The sequence below is a fragment of the Phascolarctos cinereus genome, unplaced genomic scaffold, assembly GCF_003287225.1.
Source record: "Phascolarctos cinereus isolate Bilbo 61053 unplaced genomic scaffold, phaCin_HiC Scaffold_2;HRSCAF=192, whole genome shotgun sequence".
NCBI lineage: Eukaryota > Metazoa > Chordata > Mammalia > Diprotodontia > Phascolarctidae > Phascolarctos > Phascolarctos cinereus.
In genome coordinates, this window is record NW_027555625.1 from 59,924,705 (window position 1) to 59,943,930 (window position 19,226).

At 42.5% G+C, this 19,226-nt stretch overlaps 1 protein-coding gene across 1 annotated transcript in view; it reads left to right on the top strand.

Moving 5' to 3' along the window:
- Positions 1–1,644: 1,644 nt before the first annotated feature.
- Positions 1,645–19,226, top strand: part of SMPD3 (sphingomyelin phosphodiesterase 3) — a 266,077-nt gene continuing 248,495 nt past the window's right edge. The window contains exon 1 of the mRNA XM_020989278.2: positions 1,645–1,825. The gene's annotated coding sequence lies outside the window, so the exon portion shown is untranslated. The remainder of the gene's footprint in view (positions 1,826–19,226) is intronic.

Genomic DNA, 19,226 nt, shown 5'->3' on the forward strand with positions numbered 1-19,226 from the left:
AAGGCTTTATCTTTAAGACCTTTTGGAAGGGTAGGTTTTACTTACAGAAAACCATTGAAGAAGGAACATTAATCAACCCCCTGTCCAACCTCCTCACTTAATAGATGAGGAATGAGAGTTTCACTGGATCATGGGCTAGGTGGGTCTTTTCACTTTAACATAAAGGAAACATAGGTTCAGCTAAAGGAAATGACACCCTGTTTTTTCTTTAGAGCACTTTTCTATGCACCTTGTAAATAGGAGGTGCCTAATACATGTTTGTTGGCATCCAGGGTAACACAGCTGCAGCCAGAATTCAAAGCCAGGTCCTGTGACTACACACCCAGTGGTCTTCCCACCACTACATGATGTTATCTCAAAGTCCCAGATGACTGAAGCCACTTGCCTTGGGTAACACAGCCAGGTACTGCCGAGACCAGAGGTAGAAGTGGAAAAATGAAGTAATTGGCTTCCAAATGGGACTCACCAGGGAAAAATATCAACAGGCAGAGACAGGTCCAGAGGGGGCACCCTGACCCAGGGATCATAGGATTGAAGGATTTAGAGCTGAAAAGGACCTTAGGGATTACCTAACCCAATTTTTTTCATTTTACAAGTGAGGAAACTGAGACTGAGTTAAGTGACTTTTCCAAGCTACAGCTAGTAACTAGCAAATTCAACACTCTTAACCCAAGTCCTCTGACTTCAAAACCAGTGCTCTTTCAACTACCATAGGAAGGTGTCCTTGCTGGGGGTGGGGGGGGGGGTGTAAGTGGGGAAAGCCCTGATCCATGTAGAAAGAACTGACTCAAAGAGAGAAGAATTGATTTGGGGGAGGGAATCCTGGATCAGGGAAGGAGATCTTACCCAGAGAAGGGGGTCCTGGCCCTGGGAAGGAAAGTCAGCTTAGAGAAGGGGGAGGGGAAGAGCTACAGAGATGGAGGTAGGGAGCTGTCCAAGAGAGATCTAAAACAGAAAAAAGGCCTGTCCCGAGGAAGAGTGACCAGAACAAGACAAGGAGATGGGAGTGGGAGGGTTATGGGAGGAATCCCAGCATTAAAAGGAAAATGGGAGACTTTTCATTACTCAGGGCAAACCAGACCAAGACAGGTCCCTTCACACTGTGCCTCAGTTTCCCCATCTGGCTATGTAAGCCTGGATTCTACTGAGACAAGTAGTGTTGGTGCTGCTCCCCTTCCCCCTTATGCTGCCCTCCTCCCCAACCCCTGGGCTGGCCTTCCAACCCCAGGGCTGTCCTGGCGCCGTTGGCATACCCTGCCTACTTTCCCCTCTCCAAGCGCAGGCCTTCTCCATAGAAGAGTCACTCAAAACCTCGTTGCTCCCTTCCCCGTAGTGCATCCTGGGAAATGCAGTGCACTCCCCGAGAGCGTGATGCTGCCCAGTGAGCCCACTGTACCGCCGGGGGAACTGCATGTCCCAGAAGTCCCGGGGGAAGCCCCGGGGCACGCTGGGGGCTGTGGTCCTAGCCCACCGCAGCCGCCCCGGGGGCTGGGGACCCAGGCTGGGGCTGAGGAGGCGGGGCTGAAGCTGTCGAATCCACAACGACAGGGAGACGGGGTGGGGGGAGGGGGGCAGGTCCCGGGCCGCCATTGGCTGCGGACACGAGATGTGGGCGGAGCCTGGCGCGGCCGGGCGAGGCGCGGAGCTGTTCAGAGCACCTGAGGTGCTGAGTCCGAGGGAGGCTCCGGGCGTGGAGCCGAAGCTGAGGCCGCCGCCGCCGCCACGGTCACTCGCGGAGGGATGGGACCCGAAGGGAGCCAGGCTACCCTGCAGCCTACGAACTGACGGCCAGCCGGCTTCAGGGAAAGGTGCGCCCGCCTGTCAGGTGAGTGTCCTGCCCACGAGCCGGGCGAGGACCAGACTAGTGAAGAGCCGGGTCCGGGAGACACCGCCCGGGGCTGAGCTGCGGTCCGGGGAGCGGACGGCCAGAGAGCTCGATCCCGCCCTCCTCAAGCCTGGAGCCAGCCTCCTCTGGGGTGGGAGGTGGCCCACATACCTCCACCTCATCCTGCCAGGGAGGGGGACCTGCGGACTCCCCCGCCCCCTTTAGTACTCATCCGAGGGGGACCCCACCCACCCCCACCGTGGGGCTGCTCTAGCTGAGGGCAGGACGGCCAGGAGACCTTCCCAGCTTAGCTGGAGGGGGGAGGGGAGTCAGAGGACCCCCAACCTCCATCTTGGCCCACCTAGGAGGAGGAGCTGCGGAGTTTCCCTCTCCAGCCCCTTTCTGTGCACCAAGGATGACTCCACCTCGAGACTTCTCTGTCTGGAGGGTAAAGACGACCGTGAGTTCAGAATACCCCCTGCCCCGAACCTCCATATCAGTCCACCTGGGAAAAGGAGCTGTAGAACTTTTCCCCTCCCCCTTCTCTGTTCAGGGATGAGGGATACCCAGCCCCTACCTGGGGCTGCTCTGTCTGAGGACAGGGGTTGTCAGGAGACCTCTCTGGTTGCATTTATGAGGGGGAACAGGGGACCGCCAACTCAGCCATCCTGGAAGGGAAAGTGAGGGACCCCCACCCTCCTTGCCCAACTCCCAACTTAGAGCTACTCTATAGGGAGGAATGTGGGTGAGATATAAGGAACAAACCGCCCCCCCCAGCTGTTTTGTGGTGCGGTTGTGGATTGGGGAGCTGTTCTTACTGTGAATGGGGATAGAGATCTGCTGAAAAGGATCTCACATTTCCACCTCGAAGCTTCTGTTTTGGGATGTGGGACTGAGGGAGACCCTTGCCCCCTGAGTTGTTCCATGTGAAAGATATGGGTCTGAGAACCTCGTCCCTCTGCCTGAGTTGCTTTGTTTGTTCTCTGTAGATTGTGTGGTGGGGCGAGGGAGACCCCACATGTCAAAGATACTCTGCTTATGAGAAGAGAGAGGAAGACCACAGTCATCAGAGATGCTTTTGCCTTTTTTGTATAGGGGTGGGGAGGGCTGAAGGGCACCCTGCTCTCCACATCCTCATCTCTGCCTGGGCGTGGGGCTGGAGGTGGAGAGGGGTTCCTCCATTCCCCACATCAGAGCTCGCTCTTTGGCAGGGGCTGGGGCTGGGGGTGGGGACAAGACTGAGAAAGACTAAGGGGAGCCGCCCCCCGCCTGGAATCTCTCGGTCCGAGGTCGGAGACGCTGAGGGTGGGAGGGTGGAGAGGTTAAGGAGACTCCGCCCCTGGTCTCGGAGGGTCTTTTTCAACCCCCAACACCCTACTGCTCCCAGGCACCTCGGCTCCTGAGTCCCCGACCAGATTCTGTTTGGGATGAAGGAGCCTGGTACATGTGGGCGGGGCAGAGGTGCAGGCTTCTCTCTGTCTGTTTCTCCGTCTTTCCAATCCCACCCCCTACTTCTCACCCCCCTCACCTCCTCCGGGCTATGGAGCATGTGTCCCAGGCCCCTTAGCTACGGCTTTTCTCGTTGCCAAGTGCCTGAGGTAGGAGCCTACTGGATATCGGGAAGGGGAATCGTTCCTCTCGCAGCTTCGACACTGGGTGGATGCCTCCTGATCAGGAAGACCAAAGCTGATCCATGCCCTCTCCTAGTGGGCCATCCATTCTGGGCTAACAGAAAAAAACTGGGGTCTGCAGGCCCCCCAAGTGCATTTGAGAGGGAAGAGAGGAGCCAGGAATCGCCCACTTGGGGGGATGTATCTAAGGCCAAGTGGAGAGTTACTTCCGTGCCGAATTCCTCTTAATGCTTTCCCATTAGGCTTGTAGGCTTTAATGCTTCGGGCTTCATAAATCAGAGCCCAGGGATGAAAACGCTAACAAAAACGATAGCCAGTTGAGGCCTTGCACTGTTTATTTGAATTGGGGTTTCTCCTTTCTGAGAGCTGAAGTAGGTGGTAAATGATCAACAAACCATACGCTTCTGAGCCCATCCAGACATAATAGGTGTAATAGATTGAGGTTTTTCTGCCTGCTCTCCTGTGCCTGGAGAATCATGGTAGTAGCTCTGCTGCATTTCAGGCACAGGGCAAAGAAACGCTGGTCCTGAAGAAACTCTGAAACAGGCTAACTGCTTGACTTGGGCTTGTAGATTGAAAAATGAAGTTAAAGCCTAAAACGTGCCTTAAGCAAGGCAAAAGGAGACAAAAGCAGACTCACATTCTCTCTTCTGGCTCCTGCAGAAAAGAGGGGGAAATCGGAGAGGGCTGCCGTGCTCAAATACAAATACAATCCAATTAACCCACTGACATATGGCCCGAACTCTTTTGCTTTATCCAAAGGGATATCCTATTTGATCATTTCTAAATGTGGATTTTTGGAGATGGTATCTAAGTGAATTGGAAACAAAGGTATACATTTTTATTTCCTTGGAGGCTGGGAGAGAGGAGGGAGGTGCACCAGCTCTCACTATACCAATACATCTCTGCAGAAGGGAGCCATACCCGAACTGACTGTTCGGGTAATGAATTGTTGCAAATCTCATTAAAGCAAAAGGGAAGGCAGATCAAACATTTTCGTTATTAAAGGCAGCAGATAATTCTAGATTAGCAGCTGTTTTCCCTATGCTCTTTTTAATGTTTCTTCTTCTGTCAGCCATTTTTGATCCAAGAGTGATCTTTTTAAAAATTCCTCTTTCTATATTTTTTTTAGTGAGCATTTATGTCAGCACAGAAAGGAGGAAATGCTTTTGGTTGGATGCATGTCTTTAAGACTTATTGCACAATTCCTATATTGAGGTTGCTTCTCTTTTTATTTCCTGGATGCATGTCTTTAAGACTTATTGCACAATTCCTATATTGAGGTTGCTTCTCTTTTTATTTCCTGTTTATCTAGTTTAGCTTACTGTAGGGAATTAAGGAGATAGCCAAAGTGTGTCCCTTCTCTTTTTCAGGCTAAAATGACAAGTTTCTGGGTGTCAGTGTGATTCAGATTTTTAAAAACCACATCAATCATAAAATATCCTTCCATTTAATCTCTCTTTTGGTTCTCTTCTGTTCTCAACAGTGGCTGAATTTAAGAGTTGTGGTATGACTATGAGTGGTGTGCTTTGCAAAAAAGCTGAACCCCCAAGCCCCTTTCCATGCTGTCTTTCAATGCAACAGACAGATATGTAAAGGATTAGTTTGACTTCCACATCCTTAATTGGGGATCTTTCCTAAGAAATGTCTTGATCCAAGGGAATCACAGCAGAATGTAAGTTGCTGTTAAAATTCTGCAGAGCCATCCGGCTTCCTCCAGGTGTAATAACCCCAGGACTTCCTTTCTGACTCTTTGCCTCAGTAATAAACTTTTCACAACAGTAATAAGACAGCACTAGGGACAGTGATTAATCATAGATGATCGTTTAGCTTGGCCACTAAATTGTTTTCTCATGTGAATTCATTAGAGGGAGTAAACTGTGAATTCAATCATTGGGATTCTGTTACAGGTGGAAGAATGGTGATATTTTGTCTGAGTGAAGTTAGTGACTGCAAACAATGCAAGTAAATGGTGTGGCATGGAGGCCAAAAAGTTAGCGGTGACCTCTGGAATGAGGAAGGAGATTGTATCACTCACTGTAGCCTAAATTGGTCAGATTACATCTGGAGTATTATGTTCATTTCTGGACTCCTCATCTTAGAAAGGGTTTTAATCAACTGGAACATGTCAAGAGGAGGTTGACCAGGATCATGAGGAGACTTGAAACCTAGGAGGATATGGTGAAAAAAATAGGGGAAGGTTCAGCCCGGAGGAAAGAAAACTCAGCAGGGACATGACCTGACCTCTGCCTTCAAATATTTGAGGAACTATTGCAAGGAAGGGGGAATTCTACTGAATACTCTTTGGTTCCAAGAGGGAGCCAGAACCAAGGAATAAAAAGGCATAATTTTAGGGGGAAAGTTTTCAGTTCAGTGTAGTGAAGAATTTACCAACAATCACAGCTGTCCCTAAATGGAATAGGATACCAGTAAATTCCTATTATTGGAAATTTTTTTAAATTTAATTTATTTTTTGTTGTGTTTTACATTCTAAACTGTCTCCCTCCCTCCCCACCCTGCATTAGAGAAGGCCACTATTTGACACAGTATGCATATACATACATAGACATACACACATATATGTATGTGTATGCATATATGTATATGTGTGTATATGTATATGTAAAACCATACTATGCATACTTCTATTTATCAGTTCTTTCTCTGGAAATGGATAGCACTGTCCTTCATAGGTCCTTTGTAATTGATTTGAATATGTATAATACTCAGAATAACTTAGTCATTCACAGCTGTTCTTGGAACAATATTGTTGTTACTGTATACAATGTTCTCTTGGTTCTGCTCATTTCACTCTTCATTATTTCATGCAAGTCTTTCCACGCTTTTCTAAAATCAACCAGCTCATCATTTCTCACACTGGGGATTTTCAAACAGAAAGCTAGATAATACTATAAGAGATGTTTCAGGGGAAATTCTGCATCAAGGAGAGATTAAGCTAGATGATGTCTGAAGTGCCAAGATTCCTGATTCTGCTTTACATTTTAGCAGTTTGTTGCTGGAAATTAAAACCCCAGAGTAGTACTGCACATGGTTATTAATTAGATTTCTAATAATAAACAATATAACTGTGTAATATATCTGTCAGCCATGGTTTTAATTTTAACTTATAAAAAATACAGTTGATGGGTTGCAGGTTGCTAGTTGACATAGCACTAGACTGGGAGTCAGGAAGATCTGAGTTCAAATCCTGCCTCAGACCTTTACTAGCTATGTGACCTTGGGCAAGTCACTTGACTTCTCTCAGTCTTGGTTTCCTCATCTATAAAATAGGAGTTATAATAGTAGCTACCTTCCAGGGATGCTGTGAGGCTAAAATGAAATGACATATGCAAAACACTTTGCAAACTTTAAAGTGCTATATAAATTCTAGCTATTATTATATTCCTGGTTATACATTGGCTAGCCATGTGACCTAGGGCCACTTCATTTCTGAGCCTCAGTTTCCTCATCTATCAAATAAAAAAATTGGACTAGAAGATCTCTGAGTTTCCTTCTTGCTCATCATTTATGATCTATGAATAGAAAAGATAATCTCAAAGTATTTTGAAAGCAAGCAGAACGCCTGTGTTAGTCCTTTAAAAGTCTACTTAATATTTGCAGTGACCTCTGCCACCAGTGCCAGGCTTTGCTAGAAAGAAAAAAAAAGGAAGAAAAAAGGGGGGAAAATGAGAGCTAAATTAAGTAAAAAGACAATTATGCCATCACCACCCACAGATTTATTATCCAGTTCAAGGATTATTACTGCACTTTGTTTCCACTCTTCTTCCTTCTGGTTGCTTGTCAATTATTTCATCTCTCATTAGCCCCTCTGAACAGAGGTTGGAGAAAAGAATTGAGATTGAAGTCATTTGGTACTCAATATGGAGAAGTGGTTCAAAAACTGGCTGAAATGAGGTTTAGTTATATCTCTTCTATGAAAATCCATGATCCATGCTGACCCAGTAGTGTGTAACTGAGCCTGGATGAAGTGATGAAGCAGAGTAGACCCATGAAAAAGAGCTCCAGCTCCAAAGGTCTTGAGTAGTTCTTGAGTGTTGCCTGTGGCTGTCTCTGTGGTTTGGTACCATGATGAAACATTTTTGGTTTATGTTTTGAATGGAGAAATAGCCTAAGAGAGATCCTGAGTGTCCCTCAAATAACCACGTGAGCCCAGTATTTTAGGGTTGTTTCCAGCTACCAGAAAGAGGCTGTGTTGACTGAATGTTACCTTTGATCTGCTTCCAAATGAATAAACCTCCAGAACCTCTGCAAAGTGGGGACTACTGGGGAATATTTACATCTGTGAAAGACATAACTATGTCTGTGTTTACATGGATTTCTACCATAAACTAAATTCTGCCCCAGTAGTCCATAAATTACTGAAAAGTTGGAGATCTGTTCATTTTGCAGCTGACAAAGAGTAATTTTCTGAACATTGTCTTCAGGTGCAAGAATTTAACTGTTGATCAACACTGGACTAACAGTGTTTGAGACTGATAGGGAGGAGGTAGTTGGATTATAATTGTACTATAATCAATCCAAATTCCTCTTCACTTTTCTACTCTAATAATGGAAGAGACAGAGACAGGGATAGAAACAGAGAGACAAAGACAGACAGGCCCCAATAATAAACTATTACAAAGCTAAAAAGGAATTCACACAGCCTTTCCTCTTCGCTATTTTCTTCAACTTTTCTAAAAGCATGTTCCCACATTGAAATCCTAGGAAACACTGACCTACCTAGGAGACCCAGGTTCTACTCTTAGCTCTGCCATTATTTAATAGTGGGATTTTGGATTAATCCTTGGACATTTGGGGGAGCCTCAATTGTGGCTCAGTGAAACCTGCCCTGTTTAAGGATGCTCTGAGTACAAACAAGACTTCATGCAGTTGTGAAGACTTGAGAGCCATCCTCAAAAGAAGGGAGATATGCAAATATCAGATATTAATCTTACTTTGACATCCATGTGGTTTTCATCGAACTCTGTGACTCAGTATTACAAGATAAAAATAGGACTTAATCTCTCTTTTGCCTTATGGCTGCATATGGAGAGTGTTCAGCATCAAAGAGTGAGGAGCTAAATTATTTCATAAAATGAACCACCTGCTTATACCAAACAAAAATCGTTTCTCTCTCTGTCTCTGTCTCTCTCACCTGCATTAAAACTCCATCACTTAATTTTCCTTATATTCACACCAGAATTATACTACCTCTTTCATAATTTTATTTGATCTTTTTTTTAAATTTTTAGGCAATTGGGATTAAGTGACTTGCCCAGGGTGACACAGCTAGTAAGTGCCAAGTGTTTGGTCTAAGGCCGGATCTGAACTCAGGACCTCTTGATTTCAGGGCTGGTGCTCTATCCACTGCGCCACCTAGCCACCCCTATTTGATCTTCTTACTGTGCCAGTTTCACCCAAGGACTTAAGCAGGCACTTGTAAACATTGGAATGAAGACAACAAAACAAAAATACCAGAAGATCTAGGCAAGTGCCATACATTAAAAACTACTCATTGCTACTGGCTATACCAAGTAGTATGTCTGTTCTGTAAGCCTGTATGAAAAAGATTAGCCAAATCATGAACTAGACAATTGGGCAAAGGCAGAATTGATCAACTTAATATGTACTCCTGGCTTTGGGTTTATTTGTTTATTTTGAGGGGAGGTCACTTTCAAAACTTCTTGGAAGACACCAGTAGTTTTGAGAGTTGGAACAAAAGGCAGCAGAATAAATATAATACACTATAATCTCTAGGACTTTATGCTCTGTGCATTAATTCAGGCTTACTTAGCAACTTTAAGAGTATCTTCAGATTTCCTGAAATGTTCCCTATGCTTCCCTCTGGGCATAGGGATGATTCAACTCAACAGCCAGTGAGCAGTCTGGAGATGTATCAAGTCCAATGGATAGATCTGATTCCTTCCAGGCCCATGGCCTGGTCTCCATTAATGCAAATTTCATTCTACTCATGCTCTTTCTCCATCAGGCTTTACCATAAATATAGCACAGATCAGTTGACCTGGTTTAGCAGTACGAACTCTGTCCAGGTGAAAGGGAATTATCACCACCCCACCCCCACCTTCAAATTCAAGCATTAGCATTCAGTAAACATAAATGCTGTTCAATATTAGCTGTATACAAGTTACATCAATGGTAGCCAGGTTAGGGAAAGGTTTATATTTATGCCTGAAATTCACTATCCCTCAAGCCTCTAACCTTCTTGGAGGCCAAAAGTTCTCATTTCTGATCTTAACTTAAAATGTGAATTATCTCTTTAATTTCCTAATGACCCTTCCCATTCTTAGCCAAAGGCTTACCAGCCTCAACTCTCTTTTAATTTTTTGTTTGCTTTCGGCCTAAGAAGGATTTCAAAGAATTTCAAAGGAAATTATTTAATGTTACCCATCCCCCAATATCATCCTCCAAAAGATAGGTCTTTCATTCTTTGGAAGTATGCAAAAATAAGGTGAGAGAATCTTCCCTTCAAAAAGCTGATGATGGAGTACTGAAATAAATTTAATTATACTGAAGTGGAAGAGGGTAAGCCTCTGAGAGTAGAGAGAAGAAACAAGAATTAAGAATGTAAAATGAAAGATTTTCCCACCATTCTTTATCTGGTCAAATGCAGTATAATATTATAAACTGAATTAGAGAGGATAAGTGGAATTGTAGGACCAGAGACTTTAAACTGGAAGGGTTCACAGAGGTGTCTATTCCAACTCCCTAATTTTACAGATGAGGAAATTGAAGCCCGGACAAGTGAAGTGGCAAATGCCCAAGACCACAATGTAGTAAGTAGCAAAGCTAATATTTGAACCTAAGTCTTCCAATTCAGAAGCTAAGGTTCTGTCCATGGTACCACAAAAACTCTTTTCAAGGATTCATATTCGTATATGAATCTATCATCATTATGAAAGAAGCATAGATCCACTGAACAATAGAAATCAGTCCCACAGTGGTTCTTCCCAATTTGGCCAGAAAAGTTGGACCATTGACTCAGACCACTGAGGTATGGGTTTATACAACAGAAATAGGCAACCTTTGTCTGAAACTAGAGTAGAAACATAGAGAACTCCAAACTGAGGCACCAATGGGCATTAATGGAGCCATCACCAAATATACAGGGCAACTTCAAGGACCAAGAGCTAGGCCATTATCAGGCCTTACACACACACACACACACACACACACACACACACACACACTCAAAGTATGGAGGTAATATGGTACAAAGGAAAGAACCCTGGCATTGGCATCAGAAGACTTAGGTGCAAATATTGCTTCTGTTGTGGACGGCCTCTATATCTTTAGACAAATCATAATATCCGTGGACTTCAGTTTCACCAGTAAAATAAGGATGTCATACTAGATGGCCTGTAAAGGTCCCTTCAACTCAAAATCCATGGTCCTCTTTGATATGTCATCATTCCCACAGATCTGGTATCTGGCTATATCTTTCTTAGTTACCAAGTGAAAGAAATTCAATCTGGTTCATTCCTTCAATTGGAGATTATGATGATGATGATGATGGAGTCAATTTGGGGCCTAGAAACTCTCCATATGAGAACTGGTTGAAAGAATTAGGGATATTTAGATGGAAGAAGAGAAGACTTGGGGAGGCTATTTTACCTATCCTTAAATATTATCCTCTTTAAGCTTGGCCCAAAACAAGAACTAAACACAATGAATAGAAGTTGCTATAAAGCAGATTTTGCCTGAATATGTATGTGTGTGTGTGTGTGTGTGTGTGTGTGTGTGTGTGTGTGTGTGTATTTAAAACTTCCTAACAATCAGATGGAACCCAAAGCAGGCTACCTTAGCATGTCATGAATTCCCCTTCACTAAAGGTCTCCAGGAAGCAGCTAGATGACTACTTATTGGTAGTGTTATAGAGAGGATCCCTTTTCAGGTTAGGGTTGTACTATTGGTTCTGAGCTCTCTTCCAACTCTGAACTTCTATGTGATGGTACTTATAACTTACCTCATCACTAGGTTCCATGATTTTATTTCCCAGACTGAGACAATTATTCAGGAAACCAGTCATGTATACAAAATTAAATGCTGTTCTTTAAGTCTCCAGAAACAACCATGAATATTATCTTGACTAAAGTGAAAGAAATAGAGTTGGTTATTATTTCCTATAGTCCTACTGCAGCATTGCAGCACTGGTGATATTTGAATACAGCCAAGAGATTTCTTCTTTTTACAGTAGCCCATCTTTCTGCTCTTCAAATGGATTCAAGCACTGGCATCAATGGCTACCCTGGTTTCACACCACACGCTGCCCCTATGTCATCATGATCGCTTCCTCTGATCTGCCTTTAGTATAGTGCCTGTCACATAGTAAATACTTAACAGATGCTTGTTGCCTTGACTTGACCTGAGCATGTGACTGAATGTATACTTTAGTTGGTTAAGAAATGAAGTCTATGGTTGTGAACCCATAGGCCATCTAATCTACTCTAACCTGGGCCAGTAGTTTCATTTGCCCTACTCTTTGTGTGTGTTTATATCACAGAAATCTCTATCATACTTGGCAGTTTTAGCAAAGAAAGTGAAAGGTGTACCAGGCATGGACAGTCAACAATGCTTCTGTCTCTAGAGAGCTATTTCTCAAGGTCTGGAGGAGGGAGAGGCAATGTCAGATGATGAAAAGAGCCCTGTATTTGGAAGCAAATAATCCTAGATTTAAAGCTGGAAGACACCTTAGAAGCAACAAGTCCAATTTCCTCATTTTTTAGTTGAGGAAACTGAAGCTGAAAGAGATTAGATGACCTGCCTATGGTCACTCAGCTGATAAATGTCTGAGGCAGGACTTGAACCCAGGTCTTACCAACTCCAAGTCCCATCCTCTGACCACAAGTCCCAAAGACTGGGTTTGAATATCAGCCTTGTGAGGCAAATCTCTTCAGCTCTCTAAACTTTAATTTCCTCATCTCTAAAATGTCTGATAGGAAAAAAGGACACAGACTTTTAAGAAAATGATTTGGATAATGTCTTTTTCCCTCCACCATTTTTTTGTATGTCATGAAAGGAGACAAAAGCTAGTTTCTGACCTGCATTTCACCCTGATTCATATGATCTCAAAAAGACTTGAATGATTTCTTCTTTATAACAATTAATAAATGTACCAGAAGCAGAATTGCATTTATTAAGCTTTGGATCGATGGCATTTGTTGAAGACTTCCTCGCTTGGCGCAGCACTAAGGTTCTGTCTTCTTCGTAACGACAGACTCCTGAAAAGTGGTTTAACCACATCTTAGCCTTAGGAAAGTTGTTTGATTTTCAATATTTTTAGTGCAACGGGAAGAAGGAAACACAAGTATAATTGATTTGGAAGGACTTTATAATCATGTGCCCATCATGCCTGCAAACCACTCAGAGAGGGTTCTGGGTTTAAAATTGCAATAACAAAGGTTCAGAAACCCCCACTGCTGAACTAACCAGGAGTCCTTAAGATAAAAAGCATAAATGTTCAGAGCTGGAAAGGATAGGAGAGATCATCTAGACAGCGATGTCATACTCAAATAAAAATGGGGCATAAGGATTCCTGCTGACGCACTTGGAATATCGCAAGAAATGAGCCCCATGGTTGACATTTCTGAACTTGTCCAGTTGCCTCTTCTTGCAGGTGAAGTAACTGATTCCCAGAGAGAGGATGTGGGCTAGAGAGGACTAGAGTCCAGGCCACCAGACTCTCACTACATTATATTGTCCACTGTGCCATTCTGCTATTCTCTGACCTCAAATTATTTAGAGGGTTGGTTTCCACTGAATTGCTTTCTTTGGTTTGCATTTTCCTCAAAACCAAAGGGAAGGGAATGAAAACAAAAAGAGATTTTAAAGTTAGATGATAAATGGAAAATATGGTATGTGGTGTGCTCCCACTAAGCAAACGTCTATAGGCTGCAGCCTCCATGGACCTGTGAACTGGCCACATTGTTGGAAGGCTGGATCTATATGGGCAAAGTGAAGTAGAAAACTGAGTCTGGTACCAATTGGATTCCAGTTTTATAAGTTCTATGACTTAACACATGTCAATATTTCAGGGAGATGCGATTTCATCAGCGTGGGTGCTCCCTTCATTGCTGAAGAGTGTAATGTATCAGCATCTTAGTAGAGGGTCTTCATGAGCTGCTGTGGTCACAAAAGTCATTGCCTGGTAGCCAACATGGTGCTGAGTCTCTCCACAGCTAGCTAAACTGGGCCTCTTAGAATACATATACCATCCATCACTGGGCTCCAGCTTGGTAAGTAACCTGCCAGAATTTTCATTTCACTATCATGGCCTTTGAGAACCTAGGGTCATGCCCAAGACACAATGAGGCCCAGAGTGGAGTTACTTAAGTGGAACCATCATTAAAAGCATTTACTAAATACTTATTTGTATGTGGTGTTATACAAGTCTCTATGCCAAGTGAGTTAAGTAGATATGACCCCTAATCTCTAAGAGATGTGATGGATAAATATTAAAATATAATTTCAATAAACATAAATTCAATGAATGTGCAAATTAGGTAAGTGTATAAATGCTAGCTCATATTTCTTTAGTTATTTATAAAGTGCTTTCCTTATAACCATCCTGGGGGGCAGGTGATGTAAGTGTTTCTATCTCCATTTAATAGGTAAGGATATCAACAAGAGTCCTCCAGTGCTTTCTTGTGGCATGGAAGTATCCTTGCTTGGGGTTTTTTTATTTGCTTCATGAAAGCCTTTAATTTAACCCCCTTACACCTGCTGTACATTGAACTCTCTTTTGTAACAAAGAAAAACAGTTTTAAAAACCTACCAACCAAGTTACTATGTCTGACAGTGTATGCAGTTCTGCTTCCATAGCCATCCACCTCTCTGTTAGAAGAGATAAATGTATTCTATCCTTTAGGACTAAGACTGGTGAGTTCAACTAGTTTTCTAGGGGGTTTTTTTTAGTCTTTTAGTATTGTTTTGATTCATTTTATTGTGGTTATTACATTTATCATTCTCATTCTGCTTTCTTCATTCTTGATCAGTTCATGTAAGTCTTCCTATGGTTCTCTAATATCTCATTTCCATTGTTTCTTAGGGGAGAATAATATCCCATGACATTCAAATATACCAATTTGCTCAGCTATTCCCCAATTAATGTGAGGCACTGGGTTCTTAAAGGAATAACCCAATAGAACCCAAGCTCTTTCAGGGCCTGCCAAGCTTTGAAGGCTTTGAATGTAGACTATAGAGGGATAGATCTCTGTTAACCAAAGACTGACCTATTTAAATGCAGAGAAGGCTCTTCCTATCAAATGCACTGGGTAATGAGAGTTGTGTCTGTTTGCTTTTATCCAAAGCAACTCCTAAGGGCTGAAGATCAAGTCAGGGAGGTTGTGTTCTGTATCTTTGGAGAGAGTACCCACATCAATAAAACTGATTCAATTACATCTTAAGGACACACAAATGAGCAAACTGAGGCACAAAAATATGAAGTGACCTTACTCAGAGTCTCATAGAGTGGGTTGGTGGGAGTCAGGACTTGAACACGTGCTTTTTGTCTCCAAATATTATGTACTGGTACATTGCCCTGTTCAATTACTTAATGGAGATTTTCTAGAGGAGGTGGGATTTCAAGGGCTATGTAATATATATTGTCATTAACCTCTTACATTTTTATAGTTCTTCTGTTTGAATTTATCACCTAGTCTTCCTGCCTTTGCCTCTGAAGATGTGGATTCTGAGTGGTTTTAGAGAATAACTTTGCTTCATTTGACTTTTTTTTTTTTTAGCGAGGCACTCCTGTCCCTGAGAGTATCTGCTTGAATAACAACCCAGACTTAAAGGGAGCTCTTAGTGGAAATTTTTAAAGGCTTTTGACACATTGTACAATTTTCCTCATTTCACTTTCATTTAAAGCAAGGTGAAGCTTTTTCCATGGGAGGATCTAGGGAGAAAGAAAATATACAATGTTCTCAGTTGTGTTTATACTGAAATAATGAGCCTTCTAAGGAATCCAAACTCCTTCACATTGGACATCACACTATTTTAAGGTGTACATCAACAAGGAAGTAGATGCACCAAATATTTCAAATAGTGCCTATTGAATCAGATTAGTAGTAGATCAATCATACTCTGTTATGTCTTCCCCTTTCCAACTTTTACTTTCCAGACCATAGATAAATCCCTTAAACCCTAGACCCTTACTTTTATACTTCAAAAGACCTGATTTCATCAGGGTGGATATTCCTCTCCCCAATGTAGATTGTAGCCCCTCCGTTCCTTCATAGATTCCTGTCTATGAAGTTACTATAGCCAAAAACTGTATCACTTGGTGGTCAATGTTCTGATGCTGGGCCTCCCCACACTTACTCTAGGCTGGTCCTTGAAAAATAGACACCTAGTCCATCAAAAGGGTCCTTCGGGCCTGTTAAGACCTGCCAGAGCTCATATTCTGCTTGAGAACATTCTAGAACCCAGAATTGCCTGTATATCATGATAAAGAACTAAAAAGTAGAAGTATAGGCATAAAACCTAATTATGTATTGAAGGATCCATTATTTCATTGGTATAAGGAACTCCCAAAGAGGAAACAGTCTACCAATGCAGGTCTGTGCCTCTGTAACTTTTAGTCTGAGAGAGTTGCTTAATCATTTCCATTTGGATTTGATACCACTGGCCTAGAGAGTTAGGTTATTTGGCCAGGGTCACACAGTTCTGCTGAGCTTGAACCCTGAGTCTTGTTGACTCTGAGACCAACTCTTTTATCTCCTATACCACATTACCTCTCATATATTTAATGCATCCAAGTCAGTCCGATTCACCAAACATTATTTAATCACGCAGTACATACAGGACGCTGTCCACAGTGCATAAAGGCAAAAATGAAACAATTCTTGCCTTCAAGGAATTAATGTTCTACTGAGAATATACAATATGGACACATAAATAAAGAACCAATTCAATTCAACAGGCATTTATTAAGTAGCTTTCATGTGCAATAACACTATGGTAGGTACTGGAAAAAGGAACGGAAGTCCCTACCCTCAAGGATCTTATATAATACTGTGAGAGTATAACAAATACAAAGAGAAGCTAAATACAAAGTCATTTGACTAAGGAGAGAATATTAATATCTGGGGGTGGAAAGAAGCAAGGAAACTTAAAGGAAACTAGAGATTCTAAGAGAAAGAGATGAGGAGAGAGCATTCATGGTATGAGGAACACCCTGTATAAAGGTATAAGGAGAAGAGATAGAGTCAGAGCTATTCTATTAAATATTTAACAACCAGCCCCCTCCCCGAAGCATAACGTCCTTTAAAACTTAATCTGCATTATTAACATTTTCTCTACCACTTTTAAAAGTCTAGAAGACCAACAAAACAATAAATCAAGCCCTGATTTGTAGGATTTGCCAATTTCAAAAGGTCAATTCTCACTCTGAAAATTTAACAATCAGATCTCCTGAGCCAGGATGGCTCCAACATGAAGAGCCAGTAGACCAAGTTTAGAGAGCTAAGTTTAACTGGAACATAGAATGTATGAGGCAGAGTAATATGAAATAGATCTGGTAAGGTATATGAGATCCAGACTACAGAAAAGATTTTAAATTCCAAGAACAAAGCTAGAATTGCATGAAGGCTAGAGGGAGCCATTGAAAAAGCCTTTTGATCAGGGGAATGACATGATTAGACTTATGCCTTTAACTTTGGCAGCTGTGTAGAGAAGGAACTGGAGGAGAGAGAAACTAGAAATGCGAAAGCATTTAGAAGACTACCTATCTCATAGTCTAGATAAGAGGTGATGAGGGCTGGAAGCCAAGTAGTGGTCACATATCTAGAAAGAAAGAGACAGATGGGAGCACTGTTCTGGTGTTAGCATCAGGACTCGGTAACTGTATATAGGGGTTGAGGGAACGGGAAGAGTCACGAATAGCTAAGATTAAAAGCTCAAGTGAGTAGAAGGATAATGATGTTCTTGATATAAATAGGGAAGGCTACAAGAGGAGCAGGTTTGGTGGGGATAAGGTAAGGAGTTAAATATGGGACGTATTGAGTTTTTAGTCCTGAGGGGACGTTTAAAAGGAGATGTCTAGCAGGCATTTGGCAACTGAGAAGATTAAGGTGGATCGTGTATCGTTTTCTTATTGTTCATATTTACAAGTAATTGATTTTGTCCTATAACTACTCAAGTCATGGTTCTTTGTTTCTGAACTTAATTCAGAGTTCAGTTGGCCTGTAAGAAGTTTAGAAATTGTGCTCTCCTGCTAATCACTGATCTATTCTTGCTTCAAGGAATTTTGCTAAGCTTGGGTAATGTATGTGAAAGAAAGGGAGCTGGGTCTGATAGCTTTACTCCACCAAGCTATCCTTCAAGGATGTCTGATTTGCTATCCAAAAGCCTGGGCTGCTATCTTGTACTTGGATTCCAACAATGAGTACTTCTTAGTCTCATGAGAGAAGAAGGGAGGTCATTACTAACACCCCATTACCAAATGTCCAACCAATTGTCTTGTTCTCTGTGTCTCAGCTTTGTAACCAATCATGTTGCCCTTAATCATGTGATGTTGCCATCTATCCTCTGTTCTTTGTTCCATACTCCCCAAAACCTATAAAAGGGGAAGTGTCCTTTTGCTCAGGGTCTTTGACATTAATGGAGCCAAACCATTGACCCACTTATTGACAGGTGACATAGCCTTTCTAATAAATGTTATCTTTCACAGAGATCTGCCTCAGTTCACCCTTTTATTAAAATCTCAAATGTGATACAAGACTAGGATTCAGGAGAGAGATTAGGGATGGGGAAATGGGGATATGTACCTGCAATCAACTGTGGAGATGATGATTGAATCCATGGGAGCAAAAAAAAGTCACCAAAAGAAAAAGTGCAGAGGATTTTCTCCAAGCCTTCAGGTGACACATGCTTAGGGGGTAGGAAACAGGTGATTATCTAACAAGGGGCACTGAGAAATAGTCATGGAGCTAGGAGGACAACAACAAATGAGCTATTTCATGAGAACTAGAGAAGAGAGTATCCAGAAGTAGGAGGTGGTTGGCAGTGCCAAAAACTGTAGTGGTCAAGTAGGATGATGATTTAGAAAAGGTTTTCAGAGCAATTCCAATTGACTGGTAGGGTCAGAAGAAACCTTCAAAGAATTCAGAAGGTAGTGGTGAGGTGAGTGACCCACAGTCTGATGGACAAAGCAGTTAGGATGGGAAATGACAAACTTCACCCTTACCACTTAGACGTATCAGCAAGGGAACCAAGAAGAGGGATTTCCTGCCATGGTCATAAAAGAGTTTTAGAAAGACAAGTTGAGTCAGACAAATGGTTAGCTTCTTGGCAATGCATGCAGTCAGCTTCCTAATGTAGTATGGTCTTCCTAGACTGAATTTTTATTTGGGTAACCAATCTTCCTCCCCACTTTACTCAACCCCATGGAATTCAGTATTGCCCCCCTAAAAAGCCTGGTATCAATCTGGTCTGACTTTTTGCTATAAACTTGCTTTACTTCCAATTTGGACCCTATCCCTCTACCCCAGGTAGCAATTACTCTTCCCTCACCCCACCCCACCCCCAAGGGAGTTTATATTGCCTTGGGCGGTTTATTTATTTATTTATTTATTTAAGCCTACCTATTATGATTTTATATTGTTTAGCACTTTCACATTCCAATCACTTTCTAGCCTTAGTGTTTTATTTTTCATTTCTGGGCTCAGGTTTTGCTCACACTAGCAAAAATGTTATTACCAAACAAATCACAATAGAGAGCCAAGTTAAAATGTATGGAGATCCTTTGTTTC